A 13,726-nucleotide genomic window follows, 5' to 3' on the forward strand; every position below is an offset into this window, starting at 1 on the left:
CCACGCAGTGGAGGGGAAGCCTGGGGGCTATTGCCCCTCCTTAGCCTTGGCTGATGGCCCCTTTAGGGGGCCTCTGGGCTTGCCTTGCCCCCAACAATTTCCCTTCCCAGCAGGCACTGGGGCTCCCACCTCTGAAAGCAAACTGCCAGGTGGCAGTGACTCCTTTAGCTCTTCAGAGGCTATCCCCACCCTCCCTGCCCAGGCAGTACCCACAGGGACCTGGAGGTATAGGAGTAGGCCCAGCCCCTCTGCCTAGGGCCACTGAAGCGCTCTTGTGCCCACCCCAGGGGCCTACCTATGCCTTGTCCCAATGGGATGGAGGGTTCCCAGCAGTAAAGAGCTGCCTCAGTTCTGAGAGGCAGTCAGGGTGACTCTGGTGCTAGGGGTCCCCTACTCTGGGGTCATGAAAAGGTGTGGAGAAGACCAGGAAATCTCTGACACTTGGTGGCCTTGGAGGTCTATAACAAAAGGATGAGAGCTCCTAAAGACAGGACAGAAAAGCAGAAGCAAGGCCTGGGCAAAGAGGGAAAGAGGGAGGGTGTCCAGCCTGCGGCTGACCCCCCACTAGGGGGAAGGAGGTGTTGCCTCTCAGCCATACAGGGGTCCTGGCCACCCCAGCCCAAATCGGCTCCTTCTATAGGTCAGGTGCAAGCCATCCCCGGAAACAGTGGCCAGGACAGGCCTTAGGACGGGCATCTGGACTGGCCACAGGCTCAGCCTACCTCCGAGGAGGCTGCCCATGGTGCCCCCACCCTGCCCCCGGTCCTCAGATGGAAGGCCTCCACCAGGCCAGGGCTGGCCCAGAGGAAAGAGTTACCCCACGTAGCTTGGAAGCAACAGTGGAGTCACAAGGGGCCCAGCTCCCAGCAGGCCCCACCCCAGGCCACAGCTACAGTAGGGACTGAAGCAGCGAGGCCCCAGACTGCCAAACTCAGGCCATTGCAGACTAGCAGGGTCGCCCCCAAGTGTAAGAGGGGGCAGTAGCCTTTGAGAAAGGCCAGGGCAGGAAAGCAGGAGGCTGGGAAACTAGAAGGGGCTTGAAGCCCAGGAGGTCCCTCAAAGGTGAGGACTGGCCAGAACAGGCAGCCCCCAGATGGAACCTGTGGGGGTGATGGGTCATACGTGAGTCTGAAGAGGTCAAGCCTTGGTCCAACCTCCATCAGTCACACCAGCATCACCAGCCACTGAGACCCCACCCCACACTCAAGGTGCCCAAGCCTAGCACCCTCTTGTGTGGGGCAAGAGGGGAGCTCTCCAAGGCAGGTCCCCTTACTCACCCTGAGAGCCCATTTGGGCCTTTGCCCTTGGTGCCCAGGGAAGGAGGGCCAGTGACCTGGTGTTCCAGCCCAGCTGGTCAACTTGCTGGCAAATCTAGGGGCCCCAGGCAAGGCCCTTCCCCTTGGTGGGCCCCTGTTGCTATGTGACTGGGCTGGAACTGCATCTCATCCTCCAGGGGCCTCCCACCAACCTGGCTCAAGGGGCTGGCATCAAAAGGAGGATTGCACTCAAGGCCGTGGTGGCAGCAGCACCTCAGAGACCATAGGCTGAGGGCAGAAAAGGCCTGGAAGCAGGGGAGGGCACGGGCATGGGCCTGCAGATCCAGGCACTGTGGAGCAGGCTATGCCCTCCCTGCCAGCCTCATGCCTCTTGGCCCTGGCAGCCATCGCCTGTGGCAATGTCAAGATGAAACACATCCTTGCCCTGACTGACCCTGGTTTGACCACGTTCTACCTGGCAGGTGGGTGGCCTTCTTCCCCACACCCACCCCTGCAGCAGGGGTGAGAAGGCCACACATCCAGGCTCTTCTGCTAGTGAGTCCTTGGCCACTGTGACTGCCGCTCTGATGTGCCCTGGAAATGGTTCACCTTCTCATGGGTCCTGGTTGAGAGTGAGAAGATGCCCTGACCTGGGACAGCCAGAAGAGCCAGCTCCTTCAAGGAATGTGTCGTTGCTGCCTCTGATGGGGGAGATTCAGAGTGGCAGACGGGAGGGGGACAAGGAGATGTAGAATATGGCTGTCCCATATGTGTGCACAGAGAATGAATTGCCAAATCCCGGCGCACACATTCCTGGGGCTGCCCAACCTGGAGTGGCTGGACCTGAGCAAGAACAAGCTGGATGCCTGAGGCCTGCACCCCCATGCTATTAAGGTATGCAGGAGCCCCGCCACCTGCTCTCCCAGGGGCCTGGGCTAGTCCAAAATAGCCCCAGGCATCTACTGCTCCTCTCCCCACCCCCTGCCTGGGGGATAGGGCCTAGAGGAAGCACTGCACAGAGTACCCAGAATGGCAGGCTTGGATGATTTAGGGTGACACAGTCTGTAACTAGGAGTGTGGAGAACAGCACAAATTTTGGGGCTCTGTAAGGGAGCAGCACTCCTGGGAAAAACTAAGCGGGGGGTCTGGAAACCCCCAGACAAGCCTGGTCTAAGTGGGAACTAGGAAGCCATGATGCAACCCACTAGGGGTGCCATGTGGGTGGGATAAGCCCAAAGCCACACCCAGAAGACCTAGCTCTGAAGGCCTAGTCTTGGCCCACAGAGCACCCCAGCCCCTTCTTCTGCCCCGCTCACTTCCAGAATCTGACACGGCTAAAGCTCCTGAACCTGGATGGAAACTGTCCACAGTGCCGGCCTTGCCCACCTCCTTGCAGGAGCTTAAACTCAACAACAACCCCCTGTGGGCCTACAGCACAGCAGCTTCCAGGGTGTGGGCAGGCTCCAGAGGCAGGGACCAGAGGGGTCAGTCCTGGGCAGCCAGGAAGGCCTTGGAGAGTTGTGGGCTAGAGGAGGGTCTGCCCAGGGCAGCATGGCTGGAGGGCAGAGGAGGGAGCATCAGCCTGGGAAAGCTACAGCAGGCAGCTCCCAGTAGGCCTTCAGAGCTCTGCAGTTGGCTCAGGTGCCCCTCTGCCCACCCACCCTGCAGGGCTCAGCCAGCTGCTGACACTGGAGGTGGAAGGGAATCAGCTGCAAGATGGGAACATCTCTCCCCTGACCTTCCAGCCCCTGTGCAGCTTGCTGTACCTGAGGTTGGACGAGAACCAACTGAAGACCATTCTGCCCAGCCTGCCAGCCTCCCTGAAGGTGAGCTGGAAGCCCAGAGTCTAAGAGAGGCAATATCATGGTCAGAGCATCTGCCGCTGGCTAGTAGAGCTGCCCATGGGGGGAATTTTGATGATAAACCCACAAGGCTTCAGTGCCAAAGGCCTCCCCGTCACCTGACCTCACCTTCTAGGAGCCCAGAGTTGGGCCTCAAGGACTTTCCTGGATCCACTTGGGTGTCCCTCTCTGGATTACATGGTCCCCTTGTGCTTGGCAGTACTCTGGGGCTGTGTCTTGTGGGGCCCTGAGGAGCCTTGGCACCACTGGCAGATGTTGCTTAGATCCTTTGCACAGATGACTATGACCCTGAGAGGAGCAGAGACTATGGCACCTGAGTACCACAGATGGGGCGGGGAGGAAGGGGCAGGGAGCAGGGCCAGGCCACTAATGAGTGAGCCCCTCATCCCGAGCCTTGGCTGTAGGAGCTGCACCTGGGTACCAACGTCATTGAGGAGGTGACAGAGGGCACGCTGAACCACAGCTGCAGCCCCAGTGTGCTGATACTCAGCAACAACAGGCTCCAGGAGGACCAGCTGGCACCCCAAGCTTAGATCGATCTCCCATGAGTATCGCCACCACCCTGGCACCACCCAAGCTTCACCCTAGTGGGCACCTGGAGGCCAGGGAGGGAAGATGTACCCAAAGGCACCAAGAGAGGCAGCAAGGCAGAGAGGGCTGGGGGTGATCCTGTTACTTGGGCCTGGTCTCAGGTGAGTCTCCTGAGTTACGTGTCTCTCCACTCAGGGCTCAGAGTGGCCCAGGCCCTCAGCCACCACCTGTTCCTCCAAGATTTTCCTGTGCCTCCCACCTGGCAGAATCCCCAAGGACACAAAAACCCCTTCTCTTGTCCATGCCTGGACTTGCCCTACAGGCACCCAGGAAGCTCACCTAAGAGGTGCCGTGGGCTTGGACGAAGGGGCAGCACAGGTGGTAATAGCTGGCCTGGTGCTGGGTTTAGCTGGGAGGCAACAGAGGCAGGAAGGGTCATGGAAGAGATGATGGAGCATGGGAAAGAGAAATGTATGAGTGTCCTGGGGTGGCTGTAACAAACTACCAAAAACTGGGCAATTTAAAGCAACAGAGATTGATTCTCTAGTGGCTCTGGAGGTCAGAGGTCCAAAATCAAGGTGTCAGTAGGGCCAAGCTCCCTCCAAAGGCTCTAGAGGAGGGTCCTTCCTGCCCCTTCTAGTTTCTGGTGGGCCCAGGTGTTCCTCGGCTCATGACCACATCACTCCAGCCTCTGCCTGTCTTCATGTAGCTTTTCCTCTGTGTCCGTGTCTCTCTTCTGTGTCATTTTTCTTAGGGCCCAACAGGATAATCCAGGATGATCGCATCTCAAGATCCTTAACTTCATTACATGCACAAAGGCCCTTTTGCCAAATAACATCACATTTACAGGTTCTAGGTAGACATATCTTTCGGGGCCACTATTCATCCCACTATAGGAAGGCTCCAGGATGAGTCCCTCTGATCTGGTTTGGACAGCTGGGTGGGGGTGCTGGCATGAGGGGTCCAGGAGGAGATCAGTCCTTAAAGGCACTGGTCGCAGGGTCAGCGGGAGGGCTAATGAGGTATAGTCCTTGGGCTCTGAAATGACCACAGAGGGAGCAGGGTGGGGGTGGGATAGACAGACAGGGATTAACAGTTAGTCCGACCTACTATTGCAGGGATCAGAGCCTCCTGCCCTGCATCCTCGTGTTCCAGGAAAAAGTTACCAGAATGTTTGGGTTTAATTATTCCTTTTTCCTCTCCTTTTCTTGCCAAAGGGGCAAAGGAAAGCAGACAGCAGCCTAGGGAGGAGCCGCCCAGCCGCTGTTTCACTCCCGCCATGGGGCCTGAGCCGGGGGCTGGCGGCCAGTCAAGCCCAGGCTGGCACCGCCCAGTGTTTCTCTGGATGGTAGAAGGGGAGGGGGTTGCTGGCTCTGCAGGCTCAGGAGACACCTGAGCCCCCAGCTCTGTGGGCTGAGGACAGCATGCACCCCAAGGCCAAAGGGCTGACCCCACCAACAGGGGCTGGGGGGTGCCACTGAGAAAGATGCCACTTTCCCTGCTCTGACCCATTCTAGAAGCATCGCCACCCTCTGCTCCTGCTCCTCCCTGACCAGCCCTTTCTTCACCCACCATGGAGCGACCTGGGCTGAGACCTGAGCTTCACTTCTGCCTCCCTGGTCCCTCAGAGTCCCCTTGCCTTAACCCTCTGACAGACTTATTTTCTTTCCCGCCCTGTCTCTCTTCTGCTTAGCCTACATGAGGCAGGAAGAAGACAAGAGTGTAGGGAGAGCAGGAGAAGGCTGCAAGGCCAAGGAAGAGCAAAGCAGGGACAGGCCTAAGTGGGGACAGTAGGTGACGACTCAACTGCCCCCAGCTCTTTCAATCTTTCCCCAGATTGCAGACTCCTCCACTTGTATTTTCTTTGTCAGGTGTAGCTCTGATTATGTCTTCTGTCTCGGGGCAAAGCCCCACTCTCCTCTGGGGTGTGGACCAGAGACCGTGATTTGAGTTCCAGCTGTTCCTGTGCTTGCGGCTGGGTACCATCAGCTCACCTCAAACCTGTGTGCCCCACAGGAAGCTGGAGACCCTCTACCTGTCCCACAACCAACTGGTGCACGTACCTTCCTTCCTGCCAAGGGACCTCTGTGCCTGATGCTGCACCACAACTGAATTGAGCGCATTCCTGGCTATGTGTTCACACACAGGAAGCCAGGCCTGGAGTTCCTGCACCTGTCCCACAGTAGCCTGCGTGCCGACGGCATCCACCACCTGTCCTTCCAGGGCCTGCGTGCCTCTCTGGCAGAGCTGCTGCTGGATCACAACCAGCTGCAGGCCATCCCACGAGGCCTCCTGGGCCTCAAGGGGCTGCAGGTGCTGTGGTTGAGCCACAAGATCAGGTAGGGCTGCCCACCTGCACCTGTCCTGCTGTCTCCCCCCTCCCCACTCCAGCCAGGACTGAAACCACAAGGCCCTGCCTGCCAGATGAGCCAAGGAGAGCTGACCTGTGGGCTCCTCACCTGCAGCCTCAGAAGCTGAGGTTGGGACTTTGGGAGGATCCTTCACCGCCCCCATCCACCCATCTCAGTTGGTGTGATGGGAGGCCGTTCCCAGTGGCTCTAGGGCCTGGAATGCCAAGGTGGAGGGCAGCGTACAATGGAATCTGGGCAGGGGGTGGGCAAGGGGAAGGCAGGAGAGCTCCAGCCCAGAGCAACAAGGGCTAAGGCTCCTGTCTGCCCCTCTTCCCTGGGTCTGGTCTCTGTGATAGTCTCAATGGCCCCTCACTGTGGGGTCCTTTCCTCTACCCTTGTGTGATGCCTGCCTCCCCTTTCTGGGGTCTTCTCTCCTCTGCTCAGCCCTGCCACCCCCACTCCACAGACACGTGCCCCTGAATTCCATCTGTGACACACGAGTGGCCCAGGCCTCCAGCCTCATCTCCACGCACCTAGAGACAACCTCATCGAGACTGGTGCAGCATCCCACCCGCTGCCTTTTCCTGCGTCCAGGCCCATCACGGCATGGTCCTCCAGCCCCAGCAGGGGGACAGGGAGAGCTCCTAGCCCCACCCTGCTGGACTTCCCCGACCCCTGCTCCTTTGGGGTTGCTGAGGGGGCTGAAGCCTAGCTCCACTTGATTTTTGCAACACTTGGAGAAAGATCTAGAACACCCTGATTCTTCAGATGTGCCCACTTCCCATTGACTGCTGAGGTCCCTTCATTTAATAAACAGCCCCTTGGGGTGCAGTGCTGGTTTGGACTTGAACATAATAAATGCTTCTTATTCAAGCCCATGGCTTCCACCAGCCTCCCCAGCTCCCTCCCTCCTGATCAAAGCCACATAAGCATGCTGGATCTCCACTGTGCATGGAGTCCCCAGGGCCAGCGTCCTGGACATTGCTTCATCAGCAGGGGATTAAGAATGCCTGGTTCCAGAAGCTTCTCCAAGAGCCTCCTTACCCCCACCTGCCCTGGCCAGGGTCCTGAGGTCCCCAAGCCATCTGAGGGCCAGGCTCACCTCGGCTGCTCAGAGCAGCATCAGTACCTGTCATCAAGGAAGTGTCCCTGCTCCAGATGTGCATGCAGAGGTGGATTTACCTGACAGAGCAGGCCTTTGTCCTGGAGCCACCCACATCCACACTTATACCCAGGCCAGGGATGCCTTGCCTCTCCCTCTTCCCCTATTCAAGGTCCCGGGACCCTCATCCTGGTTCCCCCCCCATCCCAGGTGTACACCCATTGCCAAGCTAGCTTATGGGTCCCTGGCACCCCCTCCCCACAACCCTCAGGGGCAGGCTCAGGCATCCAAGGATGTAGGATCCCGATGTGCCTCGTGCAGTCTGGTGCCAGGGGAGGGTGGGGAGTGGCATCTGCTCAACAACTCTTGAGAAAAGAGAGCTTGGTCCCTGGGAAGCCAGGCCTGGCCCTGGGGATCCAGCAGCGACTGGCCCTGGCCAAAGTTGCTGACTGTCTGCCTGGTGGGGGAGGCAGACACAGACACGAGGCAGCTGTGGTGGCTCAGCCCTGCGGAGCCCTGACAACAGGACTGGACAGCTGTGCTGGGTGGGGACACAGGGTCTGTGAAGCCCCATGACATCACTGGAGCAGTTGCCCTGCCTGTGTGAGGGGAGCCACCAGGACTGGTGTGGGGTCACTGGGTCAGCCTTAACATGTCATGATGCCACCATGCCTAGTGCTGAGAAGGACAGGGTGGGGGTTGCTCCTGGTGGTGTGGGGGGAGGCAGCCAAGTGATAGGCATCAAGGATGCAGCAGGAACAGGACCGGGCCCAGCCTTCAGTGCTGCTGGACGTGGGTGGAGTGAAGGAGGAAGGATACCACCTCTGGCTGGAGTCTGGGCCTGGGAGTATGAGCCTTACCTCGGTCCCATTCTATAGCCACCCACCCCCCACCCCATTTCACCCCCCTCCCCTAGTTCTCAACAGAGGAAGGTTTAGACTCTGGCAGGGGCGGGAGAGGCCTGGGAAGCTGGCGGAGTGTTTGCCTTGGACTCATCCCTGCATTCCTTCAACCGGCCCAGGCCCACAGATATGGCACTTCCTGTTTGGGCTGTGTCAGAGGGCAGCAGCCCTGAGGCGCTGGCCCCAAAGGGGAAGGCTGCTGCTTTCCCAGCTCTCACGACCCCTCCTCCCCATCCATCCTGCTCGGGTCAATCCCCAGCTGCCTAGTTCCTTGCAGTCACAGAGGTCAGGCCCTGGAGGCATAGGAATTTGGGGCTGGGTGAATCCCTCACTTCCCCACTGCTCCTACCTCCCCTGAGCAGATGAGGCCAGAGGGCCTGAATGAGAAGGGTAGGTAACACCGCTGCCAGGTGGGGGTAGTGAGCAGAAGGCAGGGGATGGAGGAGCAGGCAGCCCACAGATGGTGGCTGGGTTAATTCCACTTCTCAGACAGGAAGCTGCTAGGCCCTTGGGACTGCTGTCAGGTGGGCTGAACCCAAGCCCAGAGGCCAATCCTTGGGTGACCACCCTGAGGGGAGCTGGGCCCAAGGCAGCACAGACAGCAGAGCCCATAGTGGGTGCCTGCCATCGGGTCCTGGGAAGCCAACTGGCGAGGTAAGGATTAGCATGCAGGAAGGCTCTTGGGGCCACCACCCAGGGGAGGAGAGGACAGGAGCAGGAGTGGGCCCAGAGAGAAGCTGGCTTACAACCGATGATGCCCCACGGGTGCTCTGACTCTGAACTGGTCCTGAGTTGGGGCAAGAGGACCAGGTCTTCATATCCCCCTGTCATCATTAGGTGGGGCTGCCCAGCAAAGAGGATATGACTGGGGTGAGGGCTCTCTCTCCAGCCCAGACAATTCCCCAAGGGGGCCAGGAGCTCATGACTAGTGGTGCTAGCAGCTGGGGGCAGGGGGCTTCGGTCCTAGCAGGGAAGTGGCAGTGGCAGCACGGTGTGCCCCCAGAGAGAGGCAATGGTCAGCAGTCCAGCCAGGGACATCCCAGACAGAGCCCCAGCTAGGAGAGTAACTGTAATGTAGTGGATATCTGGTGGCAGGACAGAGCCTGCCTGTCACCTTGTGCCTACCTCCTCTTCACCCATGCGCCAACTCCATATCCTCTGCTCATTCATGCTGCACAGTGCTGGGAACTGTGTTCCTTCAGGGCAGTTCCTTCAGGGCTGGCTCCATCAGTAGGAATCTGGGAGGACACTGATAATTGTGATGGTGGTGACTACAGAGCAGGAGTGACATGGGTCAGGTGGCAAGAAGGGAAGCACTCATTGGTCCCTAGATTGAGACAGGAGTAGGAGGTCGGGGTGGGACAGAGGGTAAGGACAGTGGGACAGTGGGGACTAGGAGGGGAACACATAAGCTAACAAATGTAAGTGGCAGAGAATGAGAACAGGGAGAAGTGGTACATTCCTTGGGGCTGGGCTGATGTCTCCTCTCAGGGATCTCAATGGAAACTTGCAAGTCTGACCCCCCACCCCCAGCCACAGACCCAGAACCCTGCCCATCAACCTCCAAATGCTCCACCTTGCCTACTCCTTTCTGCTCCTATTTGAAGGCCAACCACCTGTTCTTCGCAGGTTCCCCCTGCCTAGCCTCCAGCACATCTGGTCCCATGCCTTCCTGCTGCCTCACACCCCACATCATGGCAAGCTTGATTCCAGCTCCCAAATCCACAGACAGGCCCAGGAAGGAGCATAGGAAGCAGAGAAAGGCAAAGGATGTATCTAAGGTAGTATACCCTGTGCCATGCTTCCCCTACCATGTCGGCCACCCAGGGCTAGGCCAGGAGACACCAGCTACATGGCCCCCTCCCCTGTGCACACCTTCACCCACCGCCCCCACCAGAGCCTCCTGGCCCTGAAGGCAGCTCACAGATCTGAGCACAGCTCCTGGGGGCTGGCCTTCCCCAGGGGAAGACCATGGGGGCCCTGGGGTGCCTCATAACATCTCTGTGTCTAGCAGGTTTCTAAGGCAGCCCACAGGAGGATGCCTCCCCGTGGCATAGCCCCTGTACACCATTTCTCCTCTGGCCACACCCCAGACCAAGCCTCTCTAAAGATAGCTAGTCGTAGGCCAGCATGCCCAGAGCCCCCTTCGGACCTTGAAATTACAGCCCTGGCAGCCCTGGGCGGAGAGCCACTGTGTGATTATGTCCTCAGAGGAAGGTCAAAAAAAGCTCTGGCGAAGAGAGTGCCAGCTTTCACCAGCCACACCTCGGCCATCGGCACTGGGAAACTTCCAGATAGTGGAGGCTCCGCCACTCCTTGACTGCTCGGCTCCCCCCGGGGCGTGTTAGCCTGAGCCTTTTGGGGAATGGTCCCAGCCCCCTGACCCAGAGGATCCCCCTGAGTACAAGTTATGTGTTCTGCCTCTGGGTTCCAGGATGCCCCAACTCTGCCCTCAAGTGACCCACGAGGTGCGTGGGGCCGCCCCCTGGTGACTATGGGCCTGGCCCTCCCCCTCCCCTGCTCAGCCCCTGAGAGTGCAGAGATTGGGGGTGGATGAAGCCTGCCAGCTGTGAGTGAAGCACACATAAGGCCATGAACTTGAGGACACAGGCTTGGGTTCAGGGGCTGCAGCGCCTGGGAGCCTTGAGGGCTCTCTCAGAGATCTCAGCTGAGTTCAGGGCAAGGTCACTTGCTCAAGAAGTGACCTTGAGGTGTGTATAATGTGTTCCTGCTTGGGGATTAATCCTGGAGGCTGGAGTATAAGGGGGCTCCCTTGGGCAAGACTCCTTGTGCTAGGCTGGCTTTGCCAGAGTCCTATGTGAACACTCTGGGGAGGGGCTGGAAGGCAGGAGAGCCACCTCCTCCTAGAAGCCCTCCCTGTGCCCCCATACCATGCCAGCACCTAAACCTGCACTATTTCCTTCTGATCACTCACCACACTCGGTCACCATCTTGCTTCTGGTCCAGCAGCACATGCACTCTCAGTGGAAGTCAAGGTTGACTCAGTGCCCAAGGATGGGGTGGAGAGGCAATGGAGAGACCCGAGAAAGCACTGGGGAACCAGAAAGAACAGACAGGGGGAGTGATCTGCGGAGGCAGGAGTAAGCAGGGAGCTGGACCTAGCAGGGCCAGGAGGCCAGGAAGGTCCCAGAAGGAGGCTGGCGGAGGGCCTCTGGAGCTCTGGGCTGGCTGCTCTTTCCAGACCCCAGAGGCTAATGGAGTCAGCAGTTGGGTGGGCTGGAGTTCAGAGGGAACTCTCACTGCTGCCACCTCTGTAGAGGCCCCCTTTGAGCCCCACTGGGTCACCTACCAGACTACCAGGCTCTGCCCTCCAGAAACTAGAACCAAAGGCAGGTTTTTGTGCCTAAAGAGGACCAGCAGATTGAAGCTTGCTCTCTGGGTGCCCCACTTCTCTCCTGGGCCTTCCCATCTAGCTTTGAAGCCAGGGCACAAACAGCTGTAAGCCAGCTGTCTGGGGACAGGCTGCAGCTGACTCCAAGCCCTTCTCCACACACAGTCCTATGGGGTGGCAATGGGCTTAAATTGCCTTGCTTGAGGTGCCCCCCACCCTCCACTGCTCACCAGTCCTGCCTCCCCTACTCTTATCTCCCTACCCTTGCCCCCCTCCACCACCCCCCCACCCGCTGCTACCTTCAAGCACCTGCCCTGCACTCTGGGGCCCAGGCTGGGCACTGGGAAGTGGTTTGGGGCAGCAGTGAACCAAAAAGGGCTATGTGAGGGCTGGCTGCTCAGAGCAGGCAGCCAGCAGTATGGCCTGGGGGCTTTCCTGGGAGCCTGAGCCAGCCACTAGGCTGCTTCTCAGGTCAAGTTCTTGGCTCCTTCTGGCAGAAGGGCCTTCTGTGAAGGGGCCTGCAGTGGGAGGGTGCAGGTTCTGGACTGAGGGGCAAACCAGTTCCAGCAGGATCGCCCAGGCCTCTGCAGCCCTTTGGGGTAAATGTCCGGGGTGGGGCTTTAAAGGCCTGTTCAGTGGTGTCCCAGAGGTGCAGGGCATGCTGGGAGAGGGCCCTGGTCACCCTCAGGCTCATACTGATGGGGGCTGGGTTCTGCCTCCCTCCAACCTCCACCCTTTCTCATGCCCCACCACCACGCGGCCAGCACTGTCTGCCACTCATTCCTGTGAAGCTCAGACAGCTGTGCACCGGCCTCCTCTGGAGCCTGGGGCCTCAGGAAATGCCTTCTCTTCCTTCCTGCCTTGCCCCCCATGCCTGCTCTCCCCTTCCTCCTCCTCCTGCTTCCTCCCAGCCCTGCCCTCTGGCCTCCCACTAGCCAGCAAGGACTTGCTGTTCCCAGTGTGCATCAGCTACGGTCCAGGTTGTTCCTTTGCTGCAGAGAAAGCTGAGGTCTGGGGAGGAAGAGGGAGAGGGGGAGGGGAGCCCAAGACTTAGGTGCTGCCTGGCTGGTCTGGGAGTGGCCCCCAAATTAGAGGGCCAGGCCGAGTGACTCAGTGGGCCTTGAGCCGGGCATGCAGTCACAGCTTATTGCAGACTGCAAACCACAGACACAAAAGCCTTCCAGGCACAGAAACCGTATTTACAGAAATATTGCCCTGGATGCATGCCCCAACTATGGGGAAGATCTCCATGGTGCATATGGCCCCTTGCAGAGTGCCACCTCATTGCCACCCCAAGCTCCCTCCAGGAACACATCAGGCTGCCAGCCAAGGGTGAGTGCTGTGATGAGACCGAGGCTGGCCCACCGCTCCCCACACCCTCTGCACCATGCTGTGTGCTCTTCCTTCTACCACCACACGTCCCTCTTCCCTACGCCTCTGATCCAAGTCACCTGCTCCAGAAGCCTTCCTGAGCCTCTGGTGCTGTGTGCAGCCTTGGAGGCTCAGCCTCCGGGGGGTGCAGGGTGCAGCAGAGGGCTGGCTGGGGACACAAGGCTAGGTGGGGCTCCTTGGGCAATGGACGTGACTTACATGGGTTTCTTTCATTTCTTAAACAGCTTTATTGAGATATAATTCACATACTATACAGTTCACCTATTTAAAACATATGATTCAATTGTTTTCATTTAGTATAGTCTCAGAGTGTACAACATCGCCACAGTCCATTTTAGAACATTTTTAGCACCTCAAAAAGAAAACTCAGCCTTTGGCTGTCACCCCTCCATCTCCCATTCCCCTGGCCCTAAGAGATCACTTATCTACTTTCTGTCCCTACTTATGTGCCCATTCTGAACATTTCACAGGGAATCATACAATCTCATGGGCTACTTTCATAGAGCACAATGTTTTCTACGTGTTTTGGACCCTCTTTCTCCTCCGAAGGGCCATGACAGGGGATGCTGACACTTGGTGAGGCTACTGGGCCTCACGATATTGGTCTTTCCACTGCCAGAGATGTTGGAATATGTCTCCAATAAACAGTAAAACTCATGAGCAAACAAGCAGGCAAACTGACACCTTGTCTAGAAAGGAATGTGTTCTCTCCAGTCTCCTGGTCTGAACTTTTTGCAACTGCATTGTCCAAAAAACTAAGAAGGGACCAGAGCTCCCAACCCAGAGCCTGCTTTTCCCACATCTCCCTTCTCCATGACCCAGCCTGGAAGCTTCTGGCAGGCAGACACCACAGCTTGGTCAGACTGCCTTGTGTTTCAAGTCGCTTCCGGGAGCTCTGGACTGATGCTGGTGCAAAAAAGGAGACCTGGACCCAGCCACTCCCCCAGGCAGAACCTTCTAGACCTCACCTGCATGCCG

This window comes from Miniopterus schreibersii (genome assembly GCF_964146895.1).
Source record: "Miniopterus schreibersii genome assembly, chromosome: X".
In the NCBI taxonomy this organism is placed as follows: Eukaryota; Metazoa; Chordata; class Mammalia; order Chiroptera; family Miniopteridae; genus Miniopterus; species Miniopterus schreibersii.